This window comes from Cynocephalus volans, chromosome 11, assembly GCF_027409185.1.
Source record: "Cynocephalus volans isolate mCynVol1 chromosome 11, mCynVol1.pri, whole genome shotgun sequence".
NCBI classification, from domain to species: domain Eukaryota; kingdom Metazoa; phylum Chordata; class Mammalia; order Dermoptera; family Cynocephalidae; genus Cynocephalus; species Cynocephalus volans.
The window spans coordinates 46,177,559-46,204,763 of record NC_084470.1 but is presented as its reverse complement, the minus strand read 5'-3'; positions in this window follow the sequence as shown (position 1 = coordinate 46,204,763).

Below are 27,205 nucleotides of genomic sequence, written 5' to 3'. Positions count from 1 at the left end.
GTGTTCCCCTGAATTCTGTTCCAGCCCTCTTGGCTATGAGATCTCCAAATCCTCTTATTAAGTCCCCAACCATGCATTATGCTGAGGGTCCCCAAATATGGTCTCCAGTCCTGATCACTCATTCCCTGATGCTCTGGTTCTAGATATCCAGTTGTTGGGAGGACCTAGGGGTCTCACAGATTCCTCAAACTCAGCAAGTCAGTGGCCAAATGGTTTGTATCAGTGCCTTTGCTCATGATGTCCTGTACTGGATTTTTTTTCCTCATCCCCACTGTGGCTCCAACTAGTCCATTTCACAAGCTATTCCTTATTCAAACTTTTGCTCCAACATCATGTCCTCTGTGATCCTTCCCAAGAAGTTAGTTTCTCCTTCATACTACTGCTGCAACTAATAACTTTGTACTATTGTGGCAACTAACATCTATTACTGCGTGTACACACTATGCTGTCATTTTTCTTGCACTGGGATCTTTGAAATCATCAATGGTTTGGTGGTCCTATGTTTCCCCAGTACTTAGCACTGCAGCTCAATAAATGTCCATTGAATAACTGAAGGAAGGAGGAAAGCAAGAGAAAGAAAGGGAGAGAGGGAGAAAAGAGGGAAAGAAAGAAGAAAGGGAGAAGAGGTTCTCAAAACCATCCTGATTTTATATACAGAAAGAAAAATAGGTTCAGGGAAATTTTAAGACTTGCCCAGATCCCATGGCTATAAACTGCAATTCCCACACTCAGATGCAGCCTTTCAATTTCAAATGATCAGCACTTTCCTCCTACACCACAGGAGCCTCCGCTGCCTGTTTTCTCTCTGTTCTGCTGGAAAATGGCATGGGCAGTTTTTTAAAAGATAAACCAGGAATGATAATTCTCTTGACCTACAACTGGTACAGTGCTTTTCACCTGGCTTCTCCCTGTGCTGCTCCAACTTAAGAGGCAAAAAGGTGTGTTGATCTCCTCAGTCAGCAGGAAGTCATCGGAGCATTTCTCAGACAAATCCTACAGGAGTGAAGGTGTCCAGACATAGCCAATCCCGTAAATGTTTCACAGCACACAACCCAAGTGCAAATGGAAGTCATGAAATGGAAGGTTGTCAGCATGGCGCTGCAGTCACTCTTGCTACTCTCAGAGTTTTCTGAGTCCCTCCATCCTATACCCTATGGAAGCACTCCACCCAGTGCCTGCCAAATGGCCAAATCCAAAAGGCAAAAGGAAGGCAAAGACAGCTTCTATTCACTAGAGCTTCCCCTCATAGTGGGTGAGCCCAAAAGGATGACAATGGGAAGGGGAGGAGAGCCTGGCTCTGTCCTCATTCCTCACTGGGATGCCGGCTCCCCGCTTGCTTCAATGTGCATAATGTGTAAAGTGAGCTTGGCCAGGAGTCCTGACAAAATCAGCCCTTGGCTGCTCAGAGTCCTGATTGGGGATCTTAACTCCTCATTGGCAAGAAATGGCTACAAAGGAAGGGGAGCAGCACAGCAGGGTGACTGCCAGAGAGTAATGGCTTTTTTAGAGCCAGCACTGAGGGAGCTTTCCCTCTTTCCAGCCTCCTCCAGTTATGAAAACTTGCCTAGGTCTGGAGGCTGTGGTGGCAGTGGAGGTCCACAGCTCAGCTCCCCTTCAAGAAAGGGCTTGCCTTCCAGCTGCCAGGAGTGCAATTATCTGACAGTTTCTAGCTACACAGTCTTCTGATTTCATGTCAGTCTCAAGCTAAGGCCATGCTTTTCCAGGGCAGCCCCCGGGTATGGTGGGAGTTCCAGGATTTGGGCATTTAGGTCCAAGGCAGGGTAATCCTTGCTCTGGAGCCACTTTTGAGTTGGCCAAGGCTTTATGAGACCTGCACTACAGCCAGAATCTTCTTCCCCTCTGTACTCTTTCACAGGCATTACACTCTGACCCTAATAAACCTTTTGCACTCCTAACTCTGTCTCAGTACCTGCTTCCAGAAGAATCCAACTGGCACAGAAGTCTCTCCTGGACTCACCAATGATTTTTACTCTTTTTTGTTTCTGTTTGTTGATATTTTAGTACTGTGTTTATTTGATGTTATTTGTTACTATACATTCATCAATTGTAGGTGGAATGTGGCATAATTAGGGAGAAAAGACATAATTTTCAAATGCAGCATTGACTTTGTTTACTAAAAGAGAACTTACTTCACTAAGGATAATCACTCAGGCTAATATTTTAACACCCATTGCTTGGTTTCCAGTTTTATCCACTTGTGGACAAAGACCTCAGCTCTAAAGGGCTATCTTGTTCTGCTGCTACTTTAAAATTTTCTGAATGTCAACTCTTCTAATTCCCACTGGGCATTTAAATGCTAATTCTCAAAATTACATGTTACTGGCTTAAATAAGATTAAGTACAAGGACAAATTTGAGGGGGGTTTTTTCTTTCCAAAATGTAGTCTATTTTTGCCTATTTAATCTCATTGGCTAGAGACTTTCAATTCACAGCCTAGTCCCATGAGTGGAAATAACAGCAAAGAACTCCTTTCGTGGTGGGAGAAGAAATGAGAAAGTTGAAGGGAAAGGGGATGAAAGATGCCCATGAGTTGATTCATAACTCATCTTTGTAATGGTTGCTATGGGACTCTTCCCGGCACCTTCACCAGGCCATTCATTGCACCTTCCCCCACTGATGTGAGTACTGACTGCTTATGACTCACCTCTGAAGAAATGCCATAGGCAATTCTGCGGCTGACTTACCCCCACCCTGTGCTGCAATCAATGGCTCACTGATTCTGGGGTGTGAATAACTAGGCCCCTTATCTAAGTAAGTTCTATCCTTCAGGGAAGTTCTTTGTCTCCTTTACAACTTTCCTACAAAATATTAGCTGTGGCCATGCTACTTTTGAGACTGGTAAGAAAATGGCACTGAGTCTGCATCAATTCACTTTAGAAGAAAGATTAACTTATTAATCTATTCCTCTACCATATATTCATTAAGGACGTACTCTCTGCACAGTAGGAATATCACATGGTTGTTGACCTCATCAACATGGTTGGAGAGTGTTCTAGTTATCTATTGCTGAGTGACACACCACCCCAAAACTTAATGGCTTAAAACAATGATGATATTTACTTTGTTCATGAACCTGAAATTTGAGCAGAGATTGGTGAGGACAGGTGTCTCTGTTCCACATGGCATCAGCTGGAGCAGCTCAAAGAGTCATGGAAGATTTGAAGTCATGGGAAGATTCTCTCCCTTGCCATCTGGCAGTTGATGCTGGCTGTCAACTGAGCTCATTTATGGGATTGGAGCTACTACTTGCAGCCTTTTACGTGGCCTCTAGGCTCCCTGACAATGTGGTGGCTGGATGCCCCCAGAGGATCAGGCAGATCTGTATCACCATTTATGACAGCCTCAGAAGTCACCATTTCCACCATAGTCATTTGTGCACCCAGATTCAAAAAAAGGAAACATAAATGCCACTGCTTGGTAGAGGCATGTCTACATTATGTGAAAGATTATGTGGGATCAGATATATGTTGGTGCACCCAACTTCAACAAGGAGATAAAAGGTACACCCAAAGCCAGTTGACCTTTATATCACTGTCACAGGGTGATGTGAGTATAAGCCAGAGAGCAAGGGTGAGAATAAGCTCAGGGCAGTGGGGTACAGGTATGTTCATCCTGCCTGTCCTAGAGCAAAGGGCCAGAAGGATTTTCATTTTTATAACAATACCCACTCAATATCCACTGGCTGAGCCCATCACGAGCTGCTTTCTCTCTGCTTCCACAATAAGGGCAGAGACCATAGTAGCCAAGAGAGTTCATCTTATGGTTGATTCTTTTTTTTTTTTTCTAAGATATAGGACTGCTGTTGTTTGAATCTTCCCCCCAAACTCATATTGGAACTTACCCCCAATATGGTGGTGGAAGGTGGGGTCTTCAAGAGGTGAGTGGATCATTAGGACCATGTCCTGGTGAATGGATTGATTCATTCATGGAGTAATGGGTTGACGGTTTAATGGGTGTGGTCATGATGGCTTTATAAGGAGAGCAGGTGAGAGGGTTAGCTCTCGCTTGCTCAGACCATTTTCTTACCATGCAATACCCTGGTTGTCACGGGACACCACAGGAAGTCACCACCAAGAACAAGGCCCTTACCAGATGCACCCTCTGGACCATGGACTTCCCAGCCTCCAAACTGTAAGAAATTTATTGCATTTCTTTATAAATTACCTAGTTTCGGGTTTTCTGTTATAAGCAACAAAAAAAGACTAATACAAGGACAAATATCAAGTGAAATGAAATTTAATTAAGGATTCTTGAACAGATAGAAACATGGAAAAGGCAATTGAAAGGCCCTGTGATGTCTTATTAAAGAGAGAAAATTAAGGCTATGCAGTCTTCTAATGTCCAGGAATGCCAAAAGTAAAGGATTTTTTATTAAACCTCATGTTTCTTTACTGAGTATAGTTTTCTAAAGAAATCTGAGCCACAAAAACCTATTTAGTTAGTCCTATTAGTCCTGATACCTAGGCAGTAGGAAAAGGGCAGAGAAAACTGATGAGAACGGGCATAGTCCTCAGTAACAGCAGGACTTGGGTCTAAATCCCAGCTTTACTCTTTACTATGTAACCCTAAGCAAATTGCTTAAACTCTCTGAACCACAGTCGGCAAATATTTATTGAATGCCTATGCAAGCCAGGCAATGTTTTAGGCACTGAAGACAAAAAAAAAAATCAAAACACGAAGTCCTTGCCTTCATGGAGCATGCATTTTAGAGGGAGAATAAACAAAAAGCAGGCTATGGTAGTGGTAATAAGTGCTATAGAGAAATCACAATACAGAACAAAAAGAACAAAGCATGATGGGAGTAGGGTAATAATGGCCAGGGAAGATCTCTCAGACGAGGACCTGAAGGAAGGGAGGGAAGGAGCCACAGAGATAGATGTCTGAGAAGTGAATTTTCCAAGAAGAGGAAGCAAGTGCGAAAGGCCGGGGGCTCCATTGTGCTTGTCACATTTAATGAACAGGGAGAAGGAATTCTAAGGAGGTCGGGGTGACTGGAGTAAATAGAATGGGGGGGAAAGGTGAGAGTTGAGTTTGGGAAGTAGAAGGATAGCCAGATCATGGAAAGCTTCATACACCACAGTAAGGACGGTGGATTTGTTGCAAATCATGGGGAGCCATTGGATGGCCTTGGGTAGAGAAGTGATATGTCAGGCTGCAATGTTTTTTACGGATCACTTTGGCCACTGGGTGGAGGACAGAGAGGCAAGGTTGGAAGCAGGGAGGCCAGTTAGGAGACCACTAGAACAGTCCAAGTGGGAGAGAGCTGTGGCTTGTACCAACAGGCCAGCAGGGAAGTGATGGAGGTAGTAAGAAGTGGTTGGATCCTGGTTATATTCTGAATATTAGAGCCAAGAGAATGCACTGATGGATTTGAGATAATAACATCAATGTGAGAAGGCTGTCATGAGGATGAAATGATGTAATGTGTGTGAAGTATCTTGCATATTCTCAGAGAATGTGATTTGCCAGCCCACCTCTGCCTCACATGCCTACCATTTCTTACAAGTAAAACAAAATCCCTGAGAATTCACATAATCCATTAGGATGAGAGGGGAAAAGGGAAGGGAGGGGGGGTCCCTGCTTTAGGGAGCACAGGCATGGTCACCTTCCCTTCCCCAGGTTGCCAAAGTCCCCTACACCCTAGAGCATGCTGGCTAGGTGGAAACTTGAAATCCTACACAGGTCAGCTGGAGGAACAACAGTGCTCTCTCCCTACCTCAGGCCTCTACACATGTCTCTTCCCCCTCTCAAATCCTCCTTTGCCCTCTGGGTACCTGATACTGATCCTGTACGACTCAGCTTATGATAAGTGATTAGTTTTCAGGACCCCCAACCCCACCCCGCCTCCTTTATTCGGTGGTAGAGCCTGCCTCTGCAGCTTCCTCAGCACTGTGGAGCTTGTCATCACTTCAAACATCCCCACACTGGACTGTAATGTGGTGGGATAGAAAACCCATCCACACTACTTTTCTGTGTGCAGAGAAAATGTGCCTTCATTTGGTCTGTACCTGGTATGTTTTTCCTCAGAAGCCCCCTCCCAACTTGTAAGCAGGAAAAGAAAACTAAATTTAGTTCCAGCTGTAACTTATAGGTCTGATTCTAAATTTAAAGACTGTTGAATTAAGAGTTCAGTCTCTTTAGGTTTCTAAAGCCCCTCTTACAGGCTCCATCCCATTGCTTTTGGGTATATCAGTGGGTGAGAAGTCTGTGGAGAGTAGGGAGGGTGAGTGTCCTAGAATTTACCCAGTGCCCTCTGAATCTCCTCTGGCTTAAGCTGTGGAGAGGCAGGGCTGAGATGTGCCCTACAGTGGTATCCCCTGAGGGGAGGCCAGTCCAACCCCAGGCATCCTGCCAGTATCTTCTGTGACATCTCTGGCGGATGTGACTTGCAGATTGGCATCTCAGATTCTTCAAGGCCTGGCATGCTCTCCACTGACAGGCCTCCCCTGGGCTCTCACTGACCCCTCTCAGAGATCCACCAGAGTCTCTTCTATGTCTAAATCTGCCCTTCCTGCAGGGTCACCTTGCCTGCTCCCACAGGACCCTCACCCATGGCAGGGACTTTTCTCAGCATATCCACTCTCCCTACTGGATTCTGTCCTTACCCCTGGGAAACCAAAGGCAATTCGGGGTGCCAATTCCATCCCATCCACTGCTCAGGCCATTTGCTTCCTCTAGCCCCATTTCCATCTCCTCCATCTTCTCACATATGCCAGGACTGGAAGGAGTGTATGTCTGAAACATAAAAAAAATCACTAAAAATTTATCAAATAGATGAATGAATGAATTGTGTAGGTCAGTTTAAGTTGAGTTTTCTATTTATTGCCACTAAAAGAATCCCGATGCACTGTTCGATATATGTGTATCAGTCCATTTCTGTTGCTTATAATAGAAATAATTGAAACTGGGTAATTCATAAAGAAACAATATTTATTCCTCACAGTTTTGGAAGTTGGGAGGTCCAAAGTCCACAGAACACATCTAGTGAAGGGGTTTTCCTGGTGGTGACCACAGCGACACAGGTATCACATGGCAAATATGGCAGGAGCAGGGGGGAGTTCAGGGGAGGTATGCTCTTTTTAACAACCAGTTCTCATGGGACCTAATAGAGCAAGACTTACTCGCTACCCTCCACCCTAAGGGTGAATCTATTCATGAGGGAACTACTCCCATGACTCAAACATCTCCCAGCACTGCCACATTGGGGATCGGATTTCAACAAGGGCTTTGGGGGGACAACATATCCAAATTATGTCAATATGCTTGCTGAATGAATGTGTGGGTAGAAGAGTCTGTGAGAGCAGGAGATGCAGAGCTGTCTTCAAATATTCAAAGGCTATGTTATGAAAAAGCATTAGATTCATTTAATTCACTCATTCATTCTGTGGGTTCCAGAACAGGAAGTTATATTAAGGCTCAATATAAGGAAACGCTGCCTAACAAACTGTTCAAGATTGAATGGGCTGACACAGTATGGGATCAGCTTCCAGTCACTGTAGTATAACAGGTTAACCCAAGCAACCAACAAAAACTACAGAGAGTATTCTTGCAACATTGACAGGCTAGATGCTGGACCCTTTTCAAAACTGAGAATGTATGATTCTAACCTTTTGTCCTGGGTCTCCAGACCACATATGCTTCTTAAAATGTGAACAGGTAGGGATGCCTCTTCCTTATATATTTGTCACTCGCAAAGATTTTTTTCCTGTCTAGTCCTACCTTTGACATTTATAATATTGTGAATTTGGGAAGATCAGCTCACCTCAGGGAACTTGAATTTACTTATCTGCAAAAGGAGGGGATTCGAGTAGATAAATCAAATATCCCACAATTACATTTGCGAGTACTCATCTGCAGCTTGATGCTGTATTAGGGGCTTTGCAATATCCTTGGTTGAATGTGATTTTCATAATTACAGAAAGCTTTACACTGTAAGGGACACAGTATTATTAACTTCTTTTTATAGATAAAGAAACAAACACTCAAACAGGCCAAGTAACTTGTCCCAATTACTTAAAAACACCCAGATGTTTTTTAAGACTCTACTTATATCCAGTTTGCAAACATTCCATCAACCAAAGCATAGCATGTGATCAAATAGAAATCATCATGTCAAAGGGATACTTACATGCCCATGTTTATCACAGCTCTATTCACAATAGCTGAGACATGGAAACAACCTAAATGTCCATCGACAGATGATTAAAGAAAATACACAATGGAATACTACTCAGCCATAAAAAAGAATGAAATTCTGCCATTCACAGGAGCATGGATGAGCTTGGAGAAAATTATGTTAAGTTAAATAAGCCAGGCACAGAGGGAAAAATACTGCATGTTCTCACTCATATGTGGGAGTAGATAGATAGATAGATAGATAGATAGATAGATAGATAGATAGATAGATAAATCAATAAATAAAAATAAGTTGAACTTTCAGAAGGAGAGAGTAGAACTGTGGTTACTAGAGGCAGGAAAGGGGAGGGGGGTAGTGAGAGATTAGTTTATGGACGCAAAACATCTAGTTAGGAAAAATAAGTTCTATTGAAGTTCTATTGTACAGTTGAACTAGGAATCTATAATTTTAATAATAATTTATGGCATGTTATCAAATGGCTAGAAGAGAGGAGATCAAATGTCCACATCACAAAGCAATGATTAAGTTTTGCAAAAATGAATGTGCTAATTACCCTGATTGATCATCACACATTGTATACACGTTTTGAAATACAACTATGTACTCCACAAACATGTACAATGTGTTGCAATAAAAAAATAATAATAAGAGGGAGAGAGATAGTGACATACAATTCACCACAAATGTGGCAGGGTATATCAGTTTGGTGGGGCTGCCATAACAAAATACCAGAGACTGGTTAGCTTAAACAACAGAAATTTATCTTCTCATTGTTCTGGACACTGGAAGTCTAAAATCAAGGTGACGGCAGGTTTGGTTTCTCCCATCTTTTTGAATTGCAGATGGCCACCTTCTTGTGTCCTCAAATGGCCTTTTCTCTGTGCATGTGAATCCCTGGTGTCCCTTCTTCTTTTTATAAGGACACCAGTCATACTGGTTACAGCCCAACCTTTATGACCTCTTTAATCTCAATTGCCTCTTAAAAAGCCCTATCTCCAAACACAATTGCTTTGGAAGTCAGAGCTTCAACATATGGGATTTTGGGGGAACACAATTCAGTCCATACCACAGGGTTAGTAAATGTTTCTGAAAAATAATGTTTGGTCTCATTTTAAATTTTCCTACAACTTGGAGTCCAACTGACCACAGTTTCAAATTCTGATTCTACCACTTAATAGCTGTGCAACCTTAGAAAGATTATGTTTATTTTCCTACTTGTAAAATTGGAATAATAATCATAACTAACTTATGCGTTTGTTAAAACTTAAATAAAATAACTTATGAAAAACATGTAGCACAGGGTCTTGCACAAAGCAACTGTTCAAGAAATGTTGCTGGTGTCGTGGCTCTTTACAGTGGAGAAGCTTTCACTGAACTCAGGGAGGCTGGACAAACTGTAGCATCAGCCACGTGCCTTGCCTTGCAGAACCTGGATTTTCTCGTATCACAAATTCTATTTTCCCAAATCCATCTTCCTTCAATCTGTTTCTGCAATATGGTGACTCTTTAAAAAATTCACTTAACGTTTCTCTGCCAATAAATTAGAGGCCAGAAAGAAAGAAGATGGTACACACTTGCCTTTCTAGGCATTCCGCAGATGGCCTGCTGCCTGGAAGCCATGTCAGCGCTGCTGAGAGCTCAGCTAAGTGCTTGACTTTCATCTGCTACGTGGGAAGCCTGTGAGCTCAGAGGAGGACAGTGCAAGCATTAAGTAGGGCACTCAGAGACTGTCTTGGAAGTTCTTTTGGGGTTGAAGAATACATAATTCAAAAGAACTTTCAGAACTTTGCAATCATTTCTCAGAATGAGGTTGGTGATTTCACGGGCTACCTGCCACTGAGATCTCAGTGAAACATCTAGTTCTGACGTCCTCTCAATGCCTTCTCAAAGGGGTTGATCATCTGTCTAACCTCCTCAGGATCAGTTCTTTCAAAAAAAATCACTCTTAATTATTGTGTCCAGTGGTCTTTAAATTTTCAGATACCATTCAAAATATTCATAGCAAGCAGTGGGGCTGGGAAACACAGAGAAAAGCACCAACATGTATTTCTTCTCTATTCTGCATATAGCAACTAATTTAATGATTATAATATCCCTGAACATAACTTAATGTTTTCCACTTTTTAACATAAACAAGATGTTAAAATTAAGGTTTTGATTAAGACACCAAGATAAAACAGGTGTGCACGCAAAAGTTAGACACCAGACAAAATGCTGGGTTTCAAAGGAAATGTTTGAGAACTATTTTCATGCTGCTTAGTTCCTGCAGGCAAGTCACAGGTATGGAAATAAAAAAAGATTTCTTAAGAAATATATCTACAGAGCAATGATATTCAAGATGTAGTCTCCAGACTAGCAGCATCAGCTACTTAGGAACTTATTAGAAATGTAAATTATCAGACCCCTCTCCAGACCCACTGAGTCTGAAACTCTAGGATGGGGCCCAGTAATTTTTGTTTTAACAAGACTTCAGGTGATTCCAATGGAGGCCAGAGTTTGAGAACCACTGATTTAGAGAAGGCTATGCTCTGAGTATCCCCTTTCCCCACCCAGGAAACTTCTTTGGACTGCCAAGAGTAACTGAGACCATCCAGGGAACCAGGGTCAATCTAACCAGTGGCCAGCCAACTGCCAAACCTGGTTCACTCTGGTTATTAGGGGCTGTTGTTCCTCAGTCTGGGAGATTTAGGAAAGACAGAAATAAAACCAAGCTGTCTGTGAGAAGACTGCAAGTTTACTAAAGACACTTGGACTGGGAGAAAGTTAAGACCCTAACCCAGACTTCCCCCATGTCTATGTCCTGATACAGCTTGCCACACTGACTCTTTCTAACCCCTGCAAGAACACAGGATGAGCCAGGGACTTCTGAGAAAGTTCCTCAAAGTTACTGAGAGGACCAGAGAAAATTGGCAGACACTGGTTTCCCTCACTCACTCAGGCATGCAGACTCAAGTTCAGTGATAAAGAAGGTCTTCGCATGGACCATTCAGATAGTCTAATGTATGTATCCCAGAGTTTGTGATTCTCAATGGGCTGAAATATGACCCTTGTGCCCTAAATTATGGAGGGTAGGAAGTATGATCCAGCAAGTTGATTAGTGCCCTTTGAAGTTCAGGGCACTGATAAAGCTATGCATTCTCAAATTTCATCAGTGCAAAGGATGTGTATTTTCCATGGGCACAAGGTGAACGGTGTGCATAAAAAAGCCAGCACAGGCTTCTCTTAGGCCCTGTATTGGCCTTCTAATGCTGTGTAAGAAATTATCACAAACTTGGTGGCTTAGAATAGCACTCATTTATTAGCTTACAGTCCTGTAGGTCAGAAGTCCAAGCACAGCATAACTGGGTTCTCTACTCAGTCTTAAAAGACTAAAATCAAGGTACTAGCTGGGCTCTATACCTTTCCAGAGGTTCTTGGGAAGAATCTGCTTCCAAGTTCATTTAGGTTGTTGGCCAAATTTAGTTTCTTGCTCCTAGTACTGAGGTCCCTGTTTTTTGCTGCCTATTGGCTGGAGGCTGCTCTCAGCTCCTAGACACCCACAGTTCTTACCACAGGACCTCATCCATCTTAAAAGCCAGCAATAGACAGTCCTTCTCACACTTCAAATCTGTGACTCTCTCTCTCTGACCTCAAGACCCAGATGTAAAGGGCTCATGTGATTAGGTCAGGTCATCCTGAATAATCTCTGTTTTGATTAACTCAAAGTCAGCTGATTGCTTAGGTAATCAATACTTAAGGACAAAGTCAATTGATTAATTAAGTAATATTAATTGCATCTGCAAATTCTTTTTGCCAAGTCGCGTAACAATCACAGAAGTCATATCCCATCATTTTCTCAGATTCCACTCACATTTAAGAGGAGGGAAGTATACATGGGTGAAGGTTATTGATGGTCATTTTAGGGCTCTGCCTACCATAGACCTTTTCCAAAAACTAGAAGGGTAAGGGAACCTTAGCAGATAGGAAATAAAGGTGAATGCCTGATAGCTAGGGATCATCTTTTGGAGGCCAAGTGTTTTGCAAAAGATGGATCTAAGCAAAAACAATTCCCAAATAGCTCATGAAAGTGTTCTTTAAAAGAGATGTAGACAGTGTTCTCTAAACTCTGCCAGCCCAGAGAGCAAGGAGGCAAAGAAGGACACCAGGAATCAGTTGTGTAGAACTTTTTATAAACTTTTCTCCCTCCACTCTCTACCATGTTTTGCCCTGGTAAGAGCAAAACATCTGCTAGCAATCTAGAGAAAGGAGTAAATATTGGAACAAGAAAGAAGAATAAAGTCATCACACCCTCTTTCCCAAAAGGCAGGTAGCCACAAAATGCAAGACTTCACTTGGTGGAGGAAGTCTTACATTTAAATGAAGATTGAAGTGTTGATTAATGTCTGGAGCTGGACTGTTTTTTCTTCAGAATTACAACTGTGTTTTTTTGTTTATTCTGTATTCCTTTATGTAAAGTAGCCATGAGTTTTCTTTTTTTTTTTTTAATTGTATTTTATTGACTATGCATATTCATGGGGTACAAAGCTGACCTTCACCACCTGCGTCGTAGATAGCCATAGGTTTTCTAAGAGTAAACAGAAAAGTCATGGGGATTCCTGAGCTTTTATCCAGTGACAGGGAAAAGCCCTTCTGCAATGAATAAATTTTAAAAGGACAATGGAAGACAAGAAAAAGGAGGAAAAGGAGAAGTAGGAGGAGCAGCTGCATCTTCATTACATCCCAAGCATCATGGTTATTCAAAGTTCTGGTTACACACATACGAGACAACTGAGACCATAAAGAAGTGAAGTGACTTGCCCAAGATGTGCAACTAATAATCCAATGAGTGACAGAACTGGAATCAGAAATCAAGTCTTCCTAACTCTAAAAACCTGTTCTTTTACTTGACTATCATGTCCAGTAGGAATTTTGACTATAGGAAAATCTTGAATCTGGTGGACAGAAAGCCAGAGAGGAGCTGTATAGAGATTTAAGCCCATTGCCACTGTGAATAGGTTTTTGCCATCTTCCTTCCTTGCACATGGGTCCTGCTCAGGCTGCAGATCCAACACGATTCATCACTGTAATGTCTCAGTTCCTTAAAGAAGCCTAACTGTTCTTTTTAGATAAAACCCCAGAGATTCAGACTTTCCCTTCCAAAGACGGGAAGTAAGGACTCCATGTTCTATGAAGAATCCAGTACCTCCTGAATAATCAACAAATGTGGTCTAGTTCAAAATGGGGAATTCAGTTAACTTGAGACAACTCTTTCTTAGTCCTAGTCGGCAGAAAAATGCACAGCAGTCTCCAGTTTCTTCCTTCAACTAGAATAACAGGTCGCCTTCCTGGGTGACCATACACCAGCAATGAGAGGGGAGGAAGAAGAGAAAGTGCCCTCTTTGTGGCCCATGTCTTCTCCTTCAGTCATGGAGCAAATGTGAGGGAGAAAATGAAAGGCAGAGAGCCACTTGTGCCATCCCCTGCTGGCAGGGACCGAGGAGCCAAGACCATTCCCAGGACACCATGCAGTTAAAAGGGACTCAGTGAGGAAACAGGAGTGATGTCACAGAGCATGATAGAGCAGAAGGAATAGGGACAGAGAGCTAGACAGCCTATGACATGTGCACCTGTGGGATTTTGTACATGCTTAACAAACCTGTCTGAATGTCTTTCGCTCATCTGATAAATGGACATGCAGCTCCCTAGGATTGCTCTGTCGGATGAAGTGGTATAACATTTATAGAACACTTGGCACCTGGTTGACTTGACTTTTGGTTCTCTCCCCAACCCACACTGTATCTTTTGAACTTCCCCTAGGAAACTGGAACTTTTAGAGAAGTGCTCAAGGTTTATACAGAAAATAGAGTCAGAGTTTATTATGCTACCTGTAATCAGTGAGAACATCCACCGTACAGCCAAGGCCCCCTGCATTCATGAGCATATTTGTTCTATCTGGAAAAGAGTCAGTCACGACCATTGCACTCTAAACCTGTCCTTAGGCTGGCAGTCAGACCACATCTCTCAGGCGGAAGATGGATCTGCTTACTCCCTGCCTCCTTCTCAGAATCAGAGCGACGGAGTTAATGAAGGAACATGAAGCAGGAATAATTGCATTTTAACCTTGAACACAAAAGCCGAGTGCTCTGCTAATATCTTTCCACAGCAGAAAACCTTCTAAGAAGGGACAGGAAAACAGAAGTAGAAAACACAAGGTACAAATTGGCAGCCAACCCCTGAGTGGCCGATTTCAGAGCTTACCTGGGCTGATAAAGCAGCAGCCACATACGCATCCTTTGACCTCATTCTCAGCCAAAATGGGAATGTGGCACTGGGTCTTGAAAACAGTAGCTGTGCAAGAACTGGCCTCACTTGTCCCTCTTAGGTACTGTGGCCTTGCTAGGTTTGTAAAAATGTCCACATAAGTGATAAACATCCCTACCCACAAGGAACTTACAAATAATAGGAAAAACAGATACTGTGTTAATCAAGGTAATTAATTCCAGTTGCCCCAACAGACCCACCATTTCAGTGGCTTACTACATTACAAGTTTATTTCTTGCTTACATCACATCCAAATGTAGGTTGAGTAGCCTTCTTTCATCCTGTAGTTACACGGTCTGGAGCACACGATCTTCAAGGTCAGAAAGCGATGGCTGAGAGTCATGTGGAGTGATTTCACAGGCCAGGCCCAGAAGTAGTGCTCCTCACTTCTGCCCACACCCCACCAGCCAGAACCCAACCTAACTACAAGGGAGTCTGGGAAATATAGAGGCGTACAGATATTTGCTGAGTTTTGACAGTCTCTACCATAGATAGACAGGTAAATAATGGCAATGCAATGAGTTAAGTACACACTTGATTTATGGCATAGGTCTTGCGGTAGCACAATGAAGGGAGCAGTAAACGCTGCTTGAGCAGGTCTAGGAAGGTTCGTGGGAAAAGAGACACATGGTCTGAGTCCTGGAAAGAGAGCAGAGCAAGATAAGTGGGGGAAAGAAGGGGGTATTTTCAGGCAGAGGCAAGGATGCATGAAATAGCATGGCAAGTTCTCGAACTGTACCAAATTTGGTCTGTACCTAGAGTTCTTACCAAGAATCAGGAGGACGTCTGTACCCCAGAGTGTGATCAGATATGTGAATTAGGTCCTTGCAGACCATCAGCCAATAAGCAAGGCCTCCTATGATTCCTGCTTCCATGACAAAAGGGCAGCACAGTAACAATGACTGATGACTGTAGGCTACTTTAAATAGCAATACAAGGCTTCTTTCTCATTACAACACCATGCAGGAGGGTGAGCTTAAGCATCAGACAGACCTGGACTCAAATGCTTATTCCTCCATTGTGATATCAGGAAAGTTACGCTCCAAGTCACACTTTTTCTAGAACGAGAATAATAACAATGCCTACTGAAGTGAAATATCTGGCAGAGTGGACCTTCCGAGCATACTGTCAGCGCTTCCCACCCTCTGCCACACATGTTTTTCTCTCCCTCTTTCTAATACAAGGTTTTTGGTCATACAGTTGACAGACTGAGATCACTTGCAGGGCGCTCTTTCTTTTCACGGGGGTACTCTCAGGCTCTTTTTCCATCGGAGTAAAGTTGTTTACTGCCTTAACCACATTCTCCTACACATCCACTGGACAAAGTTCTTTCGTGCTCCTGGAATCAGAGTACCTCTCAGTCTCTCTTTGAAGCCAGCCTGACATTGGAGTCAAGAAGTCTTCACAGATCCATCATATCATTACATGTTGACAATCACCCTCTGCAATAAACAGCTTCATTCCCATCCTACAAATGAGGAAAACCACAAAGGGAATTGAAAGGCAAGGCCAAGTGTATTTCATTTCCTTCAATACAATTGCCTAATACTCTCCTTTTTGTAAAAAACAAAACAAACAAACAAACAAAAAACCCTCAATTCCTGCCTTGAAAGACAGTAGGAAAGATGGAGGCATTTTGCCAGGAAATGAGACAGCTCTAAAATAAAAAGTTGTCTAGCTCGTACCCCAAGTTGATATTCTCAAAGTATTAAGCAATAAACACCTAACTCCAGAGACAAAACATAGAAGACATAGCTAACATTGTTGCTTTTGACTTGCACTGAACTGAAATAAGCTGGGCTCACCAGGTAAAACAGCAGGACCCTAGTGTGACTACATTAAAAGAATGACCCTCCTCCTTTTTTGGTATTATTTTACTGAGAAATCACATAACTCATACACATTTAGATATATAAAATGTACAAACACGTACGTACCCCACACCTTTAAATGTATATAAACATGTACATTGACACACACACACACACACACACACACACACACGTACACACAAATTCATACAAACCAGCCTATATACACTTTTTCTTTTTTGCTTTATTCTTTTTTTTTTTTTTTTTTTTAATTTTATTTTGTCGATATACATTGTAGCTGATTAATGCTCCCCATCACCAAAACCTCCCTCCCTTCTCCCTCCCCCCCTCCCCCCAACCATGTCCTTTCTGTTTGTTTGTTGTATCAACTTCAAATAATTGTGGTTGTTATATCTTCTTCCCCCCCCCCCCCCCCCGGTTTGTGTGTGTATGTGTGTATGTGTGTGTGTGAATTTATATATTAATTTTTAGCTCCCACCAATAAGTGAGAACATGTGGTATTTCTCTTTCTGTGCCTGACTTGTTTCACTTAATATAATTCTCTCGAGGTCCATCCATGTTGTTGCAAATGGCAGTATTTCATTCGTTTTTATAGCTGAGTAGTATTCCATTGTGTAGATGTACCACATTTTCCGTATCCACTCATCTGATGATGGGCATTTGGGCTGGTTCCAACTCTTGGCTATTGTAAAGAGTGCTGCGATAAACATTGGGGAACAGGTATACCTTCGACTTGATGATTTCCATTCCTCTGGGTATATTCCCAACAGTGGGATGGCTGGGTCGTATGGTAGATCTATCTGCAATTGTTTAAGGAACCTCCATACCATTTTCCATAGAGGCTGCACCATTTTGCAGTCCCACCAACAATGCATGAGAGTTCCTTTTTCTCCGCAGCCTCGCCAGCATTTATCGTTCATAGTCTTTTGGATTTTAGCCATCCTAACTGGGGTTAGATGGTATCTCAATGTGGTTTTGATTTGCATTTCCCGGATGCTGAGTGATGTTGAGCATTTTTTCATATGTCTGCTGGCCATTTGGATATCTTCCTTAGAGAAATGCCTACTTAGCTCTTTTGCCCATTTTTTAATTGGGTTGCTTGTTTTCTTCTTGTAAAGTTGTTTGAGTTCCTTATATATTCTGGATATTAATCCTTTGTCAGATGTATATTTTGCAAATATTTTCTCCCACTCTGTTGGTTGTCTTTTAACTCTTTTAATTGTTTCTTTTGCTGTGCAGAAGCTTTTTAGTTTGATATAATCCCATTTGTTTATTTTTCCTTTGGTTGCCCGTGCTTTTGGGGTCGTATTCATGAAGTCTGTGCCCAGTCCTATTTCCTGAAGTGTTTCCCCTATGTTTTCTTTAAGAAGTTTTATTGTCTCAGGGTGTATATTTAAATCCTTAATCCATTTTGAGTTGATTTTAGTATACAGCGAGAGGTATGGATCTAGTTTCATTCTCCTGCATATCGATATCCAGTTATCCCAGCACCACTTGCTGAAGAGGCAGTCCCTTCCCCAGTGAATAGGCTTGGTGCCTTTGTCAAAGATCAGATGGCAGTAAGTGTGTGGGTTGATTTCTGGATTCTCTATTCTATTCCATTGGTCAGTGTGTCTGTTTTTATGCCAGTACCATACTGTTTTGGTTATTATAGCTTTGTAGTATAGCTTAAAGTCAGGTAGTGTTATGCCTCCAGCTTTATTTTTTTTGCTGAGCATTGCTTTGGCTATTCGTGGTCTTTTATTGTTCCATATAAATGTCTGAATAGTTTTTTCCATTTCTGAGAAAAATGTCTTTGGAATTTTGATGGGGATTGCATTGAATTTGTATATCACTTTGGGTAGTATGGACATTTTCACTATGTTGATTCTTCCAATCCAAGAGCATGGAATATCTTTCCATCTTCTTGTATCCTCTCTAATTTCTCTCAGCAGTGGTTTGTAGTTCTCATTATAGAGATTTTTCACCTCCTTGGTTAACTCAATTCCTAAGTATTTTATTTTTTTGGTGGCTATTGTAAATGGGCAGGCTTTCTTGATTTCTCCTTCTGCATGTTCACTATTGGAGAAAAGAAATGCTACTGATTTTTGTGTGTTGATTTTGTATCCTGCTACTGTGCTGAAATCATTTATCAATTCCAAGAGTTTTTTTGTAGAGGTTTTAGGCTGTTCGATATATAGGATCATGTCATCTGCAAACAGGGACAGTTTGACTTCATCTTTTCCAATCTGGATGCCCTTTATTTCCTTCTCTTCTCTGATTGCTCTGGCTAGTACTTCCAACACTATGTTGAATAGGAGTGGTGAGAGTGGGCATCCTTGTCTAGTTCCTGTTCTTAAAGGAAAAGCTTTCAGCTTTTCCCCATTCAGGATGATATTGGCAGTGGGTTTGGCATATATGGCTTTAATTATGTTGAGATACTTTCCCTCTATACCTAACTTATAGAGGGTCTTTGTCATGAATGAGTGCTGAACTTTATCAAATGCTTTTTCAGCATCTATAGAGATGATCATATGGTCCTTGTGTTTGAGTTTATTAATATGGTGTATCACATTTATTGATTTGCGTATGTTGAACCAACCTTGCATCCCTGGGATGAATCCCACTTGATCGTGATGAATAATTTTTCGTATGTGTTGCTGTATTCTGTTTGCTAGTATTTTAGTGAGGATTTTTGCATCTATATTCATCAAGGATATCGGCCTGTAGTTTTCTTTTTTGGTTATATCTTTACCTGGTTTTGGTATCAGGATGATGTTTGCTTCATTGAATGAGTTTGGGAGATTTGCGTCCGTTTCAATCTTTTGGAATAGTTTGTAAAGAATCGGTGTCAATTCCTCTTTGAATGTTTGGTAAAATTCTGCTGTGAATCCATCTGGTCCTGGGCTTTTCTTTGTTGGGAGCCTTCTGATAACAGCTTCAATCTCCTTTATTGTTATTGGTCTGTTCAAATTTTCTACGTCTTCACGGTTCAGTTTTGGGAGCTTGTGTGTGTCCAGAAATGTATCCATTTCCTCCAGATTTTCAAATTTGTTGGCGTATAGTTGTTTATAGTAGTCTCGAATGATTCCTTGTATTTCAGATGAATCAGTTGTAATATCGCCTTTTTCATTTCTAATTTTTGTTATTTGAGTCTTCTCTCTTCTTTTTTTTGTTAGCCATGCTAATGGTTTGTCAATTTTATTTATCTTTTCAAAAAACCAACTTTTTGATTCGTTGATCTTTTGAATTGTTTTTTGGTTTTCAATTTCATTTAGTTCTGCTCTGATCTTAATGATTTCTCTCCGTCTGCTAACTTTAGGATTGGATTGTTCTTGTTTTTCTAGTTCTTTAAGGTGAAGTGTTAGGTTGTTCACTTGCCATCTTTCCATTCTTCTGAAGTGAGCATTTAATGCAATAAATTTTCCCCTCAATACTGCTTTTGCAGTATCCCACAGGTTTTGGTATGATGTATCATTGTTTTCATTAGTTTCAATAAACTTTTTGATTTCCTGCTTGATTTCTTCTTGGACCCATATGTCATTAAGTAGAATGCTGTTTAATTTCCATGTGTTTGTATAGTTTCCAGAGTTTCGCTTGTTATTAATTTCTAGTTTTAATCCATTGTGGTCTGAGAAGATACATGGGATAATTCCAATTTTTTTGAATTTATTGAGACTTGATTTGTGACCTAATATGTGATCTATCTTGGAGAATGATCCATGTGCTGATGAGAAGAATGAATATTCTGAGGTTGTTGGGTGGAATGTTCTGTAGATATCTGCCAATTCCAGTTGGTCTAGAGTCTTGTTTAGATCTTGTGTTTCTCTACTGATTCTTTGCCTAGATGATCTGTCTAATATTGACAGTGGAGTGTTCAGGTCCCCTGCTATTATGGTATTAGTGTCTATTTCCTTCTTTAGGTCTAATAGAGTTTGTTTTATAAATCTGGCTGCTCCAACATTGGGTGCGTACATATTTATGATTGTTATGTCTTCTTGATGGATCAGTCCTTTTATCATTAAGTAGTGTCCCTCATTGTCTCTTTTTATGGTTTTTAGATTAAAGTCTATTTTGTCAGATATAAGAATAGCCACTCCAGCTCGTTTTTCTTTTCTGTTTGCATGGTAAATCTTTTTCCATCCTTTCACTCTTAGTCTGTGTGAATCTTTATGGGTGAGGTGGGTCTCTTGTAGGCAGCATATAGTTGGGTCCTGCTTTTTGATCCAGTCAGCCAGTCTGTGTCTTTTAATTGGGGAATTTAAGCCTTTAACATTAAGAGTTGTTATTGAAAGGTGTTGATTTATTCTTAGCATTTTATTGGTTGTTTGGTTGTCTCAGGTGTCTTTTGTTCCTTGCTTTCTGATTTACTGTTTGGTTTCTTTGTTTGTTGGTTCCTTAGGTTGTAGATAGTGTTTTTGTTAGCTTGTTTTCTCTTCATGAATGCCATTTTTATTGTACTAGCGGGTTTAGATTTTTCTTAGGTTTTTGTGGCAGTGGTAGTTATTTTTCAGGAACCAAACCCAGTACTCCCTTGAGGATTTCTTGTAAGGGTGGTCTTGTGGTAGTGAACTCCCGCAGTTTTTGTTTGTCTGAGAAATATACTATTTGCCCCTCATTTCGGAAGGATAGCCTTGCAGGGTAGAGTATTCTTGGTTGGCGATCTTTGTCTCTTAGTATTTTGAAAATATCATCCCATTCCTTTCTAGCTTTTAGGGTTTGTGATGAAAAGTCTGATGTTAACCTGATTGGGGCTCCCTTATAGGTGATTTGACGCTTCTCTCTTGCAGCTTTTAAGATTCTCTCTTTGTCTCTGAGTTTTGCCAATTTGACTATGACATGTCTTGGAGAAGGCCTTTTTGGGTTGAATACGTTTGGAGATCGTTGAGCTTCCTGGATCTGAAGATCTGTGATTTTTCCTATACCTGGGAAGTTTTCTGCCACTATTTTGTTGAATATGTTTTCAATGGAATCTCCATTTTCCTCCCCTTCTGGAATACCCATGACTCGGATATTTGAGCGCTTGAGGTTGTCTGATATCTCTCTCAGATTTTCTTCCATGTTCTTGATTCTTTTTTCTTTCTTTTTGTCTGCTTGTGTTATTTCAAACAGCCCATCTTCAAGTTCAGAGGTTCTCTCTTCAACTTCGACAAGCCTGCTGGTTAAACTCTCCGTTGTGTGTTTTATTTCGCTGAATAACTTCTTCAGTTCAGCAAGTTCTGCTACATTTTTTTTCAGGACATTGATTTCCTTGTATATTTCCTCTTTCAGATCCTGTATACTTTTCCTCATTTCATCATGATGTCTAGCTGAGTTTTCTTGTATCTCATTCAGTTTCTTTAGAATTATCACTCGAAATTCCTTGTCAGTCATTTCAAGGGCTTCTTGTTCTATAGGATCTAGAGTATGAGATTTATTAACTTTTGGTGGTGTACTTTCTTGATTTTTTGTATTTCTGGTGTCTTTTTTTTGGTGTTTATTCATTGTGGCAGGGGGTTTCACAGTCCACCGGTTTAAGACTAATGACTAACTAGGATGTTGCTGTTGTTGCCAATTTGGTATGGCTCCCGCCGTGACTGCTCAGTTGGCCTCTAGTGTCTTGTGTGTGTGGTTGCCTCGGGTCTTGGGCTTCTCCGGGGATCCACCTTTCTGGTCAGCTTGTACTCTGCTGGGCTGGTGGATCACGTACCACAGGGTGTGTGATCTCTGTTGAGCTTTCACTTTCTGTACAGGACTTCTCCCCGTTCCGTGTGCTCTGGCCCAGGCTGTTAGATCGTGCAGTGGCGACCCCACCGGGTGTGTGGTTTCTGTCGAGTCTCCGCCTCCCTGGCCGCACGTCTCCCCCCTCTGTGCACACTGTGCTGGGTTGGGGCGTGTCTTCTGCACCCCTCGTCTATCAGCTGGGCCTTCAAGACCCTGCTCAGCACCGCCTCGCCCAGGAAGTCTACCAGGTTTCTGCTAGGCACAGACGACCGGTCTCTCTGGGTGCCTTTGTAACACTGTGTAGATCTTTCTCGGGTCTTGTTCACCTTTGTATCCCCCCGGTATAAACCGAGTCTAGTGCCCGCCTGCAGCCTGCTCTCCGGCAGGTTCAAGCGGACCTGGGAACTCTCCTACCACACTATTCCCAACCAGAAATTCGTTAGGCTTTTTTCCAAACTGGTGGTCGCAGAGATGGTATCTGCCTCCCAGTAACAGGAAGTTTACCGGGGCCGGAGTCCAGGGTGTGGTGGAGTGACAGTCGGCCCGCCCGTACTTCCTAGCCCTCCCAAAACTGGTCGGGACGCCCCACACCCCCAGCCCTGCCAGAGAACCGTGGAGGGAGTGGGAGAGGAAGCCGGCCCGCAGGGTCCGGAAAGCCCTGCGCCAGGCCAAGCAAATGGGCTCAGTGATGGCCGAGCAGGGCGGAGCTGCCCGCACCTGGGAAAATGGAGGCAGCACCGGGGCAGTGAGTGGCCTGGTGGTGCAGTCGGGGAGCCGCGTGGGCAACCACCCCCCGAACAGAGCTGTGCCAGGGATCACTCACAGTGCTGTGCCAGGTCGGGCGCTCGCTCTGTCTCTGGTTTGTTGCCTTCCGTGTTCTCGGCGCTGCCGCCTCGGGCTGTTCAGTCGCGGCGCCGCTCGGGCGCTCCCAGGAGTCTTCTTTAATGCCGGCCTGAAACCTCGAATCCTGAATAGGGCAGCTGGCCGCCTTCAGTGCGGCCCCAGCCTCCGGGATCCTGGCTGCATCCACAGCAGCCCTGGCGCCGTGTTCCCTGTTTCAAGACTCACTTTTGCAGCTAAGAATCAGTTCTTTTCCTGCTCCACACTTCAAAGCTGTTGCCTGTAAATGAGGCAGCCTCTCCTGCCGGGGGCAAAGTGGCGTTGAGCCCCCACGACCGGCCAGCAGCAGCAGTCCTCCCTTAAGAGATGGCCAGAGGAAGGTCCACAAGTTTCCCGGCTGCCTGAGGCCCAGTGGCCACCTTTTCCACCTCAGCTACTCCGCGCCAGCCGCCGCAGCCGCCGCCATCTTGGAACCCTTTTTTGCTTTATTCTGACATAGGTGACCGTAGTATGAAACTGGGAAGGAGGACACCGTGGACAATCTGACCCTCCCTCCCTCCATTAATGAGTTAACAAGATTGGGAAAGTGAAATGAGCTCAGAGTGTACAGTATTTTCTGGCCAACACCCCTGAGTCAAGTAGCTTTATGATGCCTGATGTCTTCTATTGGCTCCTGTAGGAGAAAGTGTCAGGGCCCACCCATGTCCTTTCAGCCCAAATCTCTATTTCAGGGTGTGCTCATAGGGGACTAAAACTATAAAAGTGTCTCAATTCTGTATAAGTACCGCGCGCTAACCGATTGCGCCACTGGAGCTCCAAAGTGTCTCAATTCTAAAGCTTCTAAACCAGGTTCTCGACCCCTGACATCACTGTCTCCCACCAAATCCCCTGGACCTTGACGTGTTTTCCAGCTAACTGCAGGGGAAATGATCCCTCCCCTGTGCTGTGATGATTTGCAGTTTGTATCCCCTACTGGTCTGCAGGAGGGATTCTGTCAAGGACGAAGCAGGTGTTCGGTAAATGACAGGTGGGTCATCTCCTCTTCTCTCTCTTCCCAGCACACGCACATGTCTAACACTTCCAGCTTTGTGCTGCAGCTCCAGAGCCATCTTAAAGAGCTGCTTAGAGGATTGTGGAGGTGTCTGGCCTGGGATCCAGGAGCCCCAGGGGAAGCCCATTAGCAGGCTCTGGTAATAAGCTTTACTGTTATAACTGAAGACACACAAATGAAAAAACGGGCAGGTCCCAGGAGACTAGGGCCCTGTGCTGGCATGAAGTGTGCCCAAGAGGAGCCTCTTTGTTCTGGAGTGGAGAGATTGGCTACAATTCGCTCCCCACCACCCACACCAGTCCTAGCAGTTCCCAGCTCCTCCTCTCATAGCCTCCCTGAGTGAGTTCCTCTCCCCCTAATGTCCCTGCCTATTTCTAGCTTCCTCAGGACAAGACTGTCTCGAATCTGGACTCTCAGATGAAGACACCCCACATATTCTGCCAATGTATCCTGTGAGCAGGAAAAGTCTCATTAACATCTTAGAGGGTGTTGCAGTAGCCTGGGGGGGTGGAAACCCCACTGCTGCTCACCTTCAGCATGAAGTCCTCTCCTGCCTTGCCTGAATCATCCTTCAAACTCATTGCCTGATGCCCATGACTCTCCCCACGCCTGCGCTCCCACAGCCAAGTTGGCACAGTCTGATAATGTCTTTCCTACTGGACTCCTCGAGAACAGAAAGGTTTGCTCATTGCTGTCCCCACTGCCTTTCAGTGCCAGTTACACATAAGATACCTCATATGTGTATTGAATTCATGAATTAATGGAGCTTTACAGGCCAGAGGGCACAGTCTTTAAAATGTATATATCCCTTGCAGAGGGGAAATAGTGATATAAACTCGTTCAGAACACTAAGTCTCTGGAGTGTAAAGAAGGGGACACCTAAAGGAGGGGGAGAGGCTTAGAAAGGAGAAACTGGAGGACAACAGAGCCATGTTTTACTTCTTTCACACCTTAGCCTCGGAAAGAGGGTGGGAGAGTAGACAGAAGGGTGGTGCTGAGAAGGGAAGAGGAACAGCAGCCCCTCTCGGTGGGGCGTTTCTTCCTGTGGTAGAGCAAGAACTCTGAAGCCAGAGCATGATTTGCAGCTTGGCTTTTCTGAGCTTGTTCATGACAGACTCTGAAAATGCCAAGACACAGTAGCAAAGGAGTCATGGGAAATAAGCTCCAGCCTGTCAGCATTTCTGACTGTTAAGCAGTCACACTTTGTGGTGTATTTCAAGACTGTTAGAGGCCAGTGGAGAAGTGAACAGGCCATAGCTACACACCAATTACCTTCCAAATGAAGCTTCTCTGTGTGGAGGAAGGTAGTTTCTATTTGTTGACTCAACTTGGAAAGTTGTTTAGAAAATTTTCTGGCAGGTAGTAGCAGGAGCTTGATCAAGGAATAACTCTGGGTGGGAGTTTTTAATGAGATTTGGAGTAAACACTATAAAGAAGTCAGCATCACAGCTAGAGGGGTGCTGATGTTCCAACACACCTGCTGGAAACTGAACCTGGCCAGCAGCACACAAAGATATTTGAGGTCTCACCACAGATTTGGCAGTGCTAGAGAAGCTGTGCTCAGGCCCCGGCCTTGGTGTCATGGAAACCAAGCTTCATGTGAAGGTGCATCCAAGGTCCCCTAATGTACTGTCTAAAGCAAGCTCCTTCACCGTTCTCCATCTGTTTCCATTTCTACATTTCAAAGTGACAGATGATCCTCTTTCTTTAAAAAGGCAGGGAAAGTGGGTACTTATAGACCACCCACTATGTGCCAGCCTCCTACTTAGGTGCTCTACACGAATTATTCTATGCATTCCTCACAACAACCTGAAGTAGTTAGGTAATGTAAAGTAATGTATATCAGTCAGAGTTTTGTCAAGACAGTAGAAACCACTCTAGGTATTTTAGCAGAAGAGATTTAATGCAGAGATTATTAAATATAGGGCAGGGGAGTGAAGGACAGTGGGAATTAATACTAGCTTTGAAGAAATGAGAAAACACCTAGACCAGAGAAAGCCCCTGCCAATAATCTCATCTGCATCCACATTGAATTAATGGTTCCTAGAATCTCACTTGGAAGCCACTACAAACATCATGTCCATTGTATGCCCATGTGGCTACTCACCACAGTCTGACAATAATAAATATTTCTCCTCTTCTGTTTTCTAAGTCTGCATGAGTGTCTCACATTGGCAGAATATAAACCAGAAGCCTATTGACCAGGGGCCTAGAAAATGTAATTTTCAGCCTTCCATCCCCTACAAAACAAGAAAGAGCTTAGAATCAACAGCCAATATCCAACACAGAGAGATACTTTGGGGATAAATGTATTATTGAGGCAACTGAAATTCCAATCAATTAAATAACTTGTCTCAAGTTCTCCCTGCTAGTTTGTAGTGGGGATGGGATATTAATAAGCCTATGTCCCTTTGCTTCCAAAAGCCATGAGAATTAATGGAATTTTGATTGATGTGAAGGCACAGATTTGTCCACCTGGATCCAGAGAGGATATTTATTGCTTGGATTGCTGCTCATCAACCAACCCTGCCAGCATGAGGGAGATAAATAGGGCAGGTTTCCTTGTCAACCGTGCAAGAGGCTATGTGATGTTTGTCCATTGTAATTAGGAAGAGTCTGAAGGCAATAACATTAAAACCTAACAATAACAGAAAAAAACATCAAATGCACTCAGGGGAATGCAAGTTAACACCACAATGAGATACTCTTACATATCCATCAGACATCCATCAGACTAGCAAACATGAGGTGTTCATGAGAATGTAGAGCCACACTGACTCTCAGACACTGCTGGTGGACATGTAAATTGGTACAACCCTGTTGGAAAACAATTTGGCATTACCTCTTAAAGTTAAATGTGTTCACAATCTATAAGAAAGGAATTCCACTCACAAGAATATCTTCTAGAGAAATTCTTGCACTTCTACACCATAATATACACATGCAGAAATGCTTATAATAGCATTATGGATAACAGATTAAAACTTAAAGCAAACCTAATGATCAGGATGAATAAATAAATTAGAATATGCAATGGAATATGATACCACAATGGGAATGAATTAACTGGAATTAGATGGAACAAGATGTATGAACTACAACTTAAAATATTTAATGTCAAGAGAAGAAAGTCACTGAAGGAGTTCTATTCCATTTACATAAAAGGTAAAAACAGATAAAACTAAATAACATACCATTTAGACCACATTGTCATTAAAACTATAAAGAAAAGCAAAATAAATGTTAGTTAAATATTGAAAATAATGTTTTATTTTTTAGGGGGAGACAAGAATGGAATAAAACCAAGGAGGGAGGCTCAGAGGGAGTTTCTATGGTCTCAAT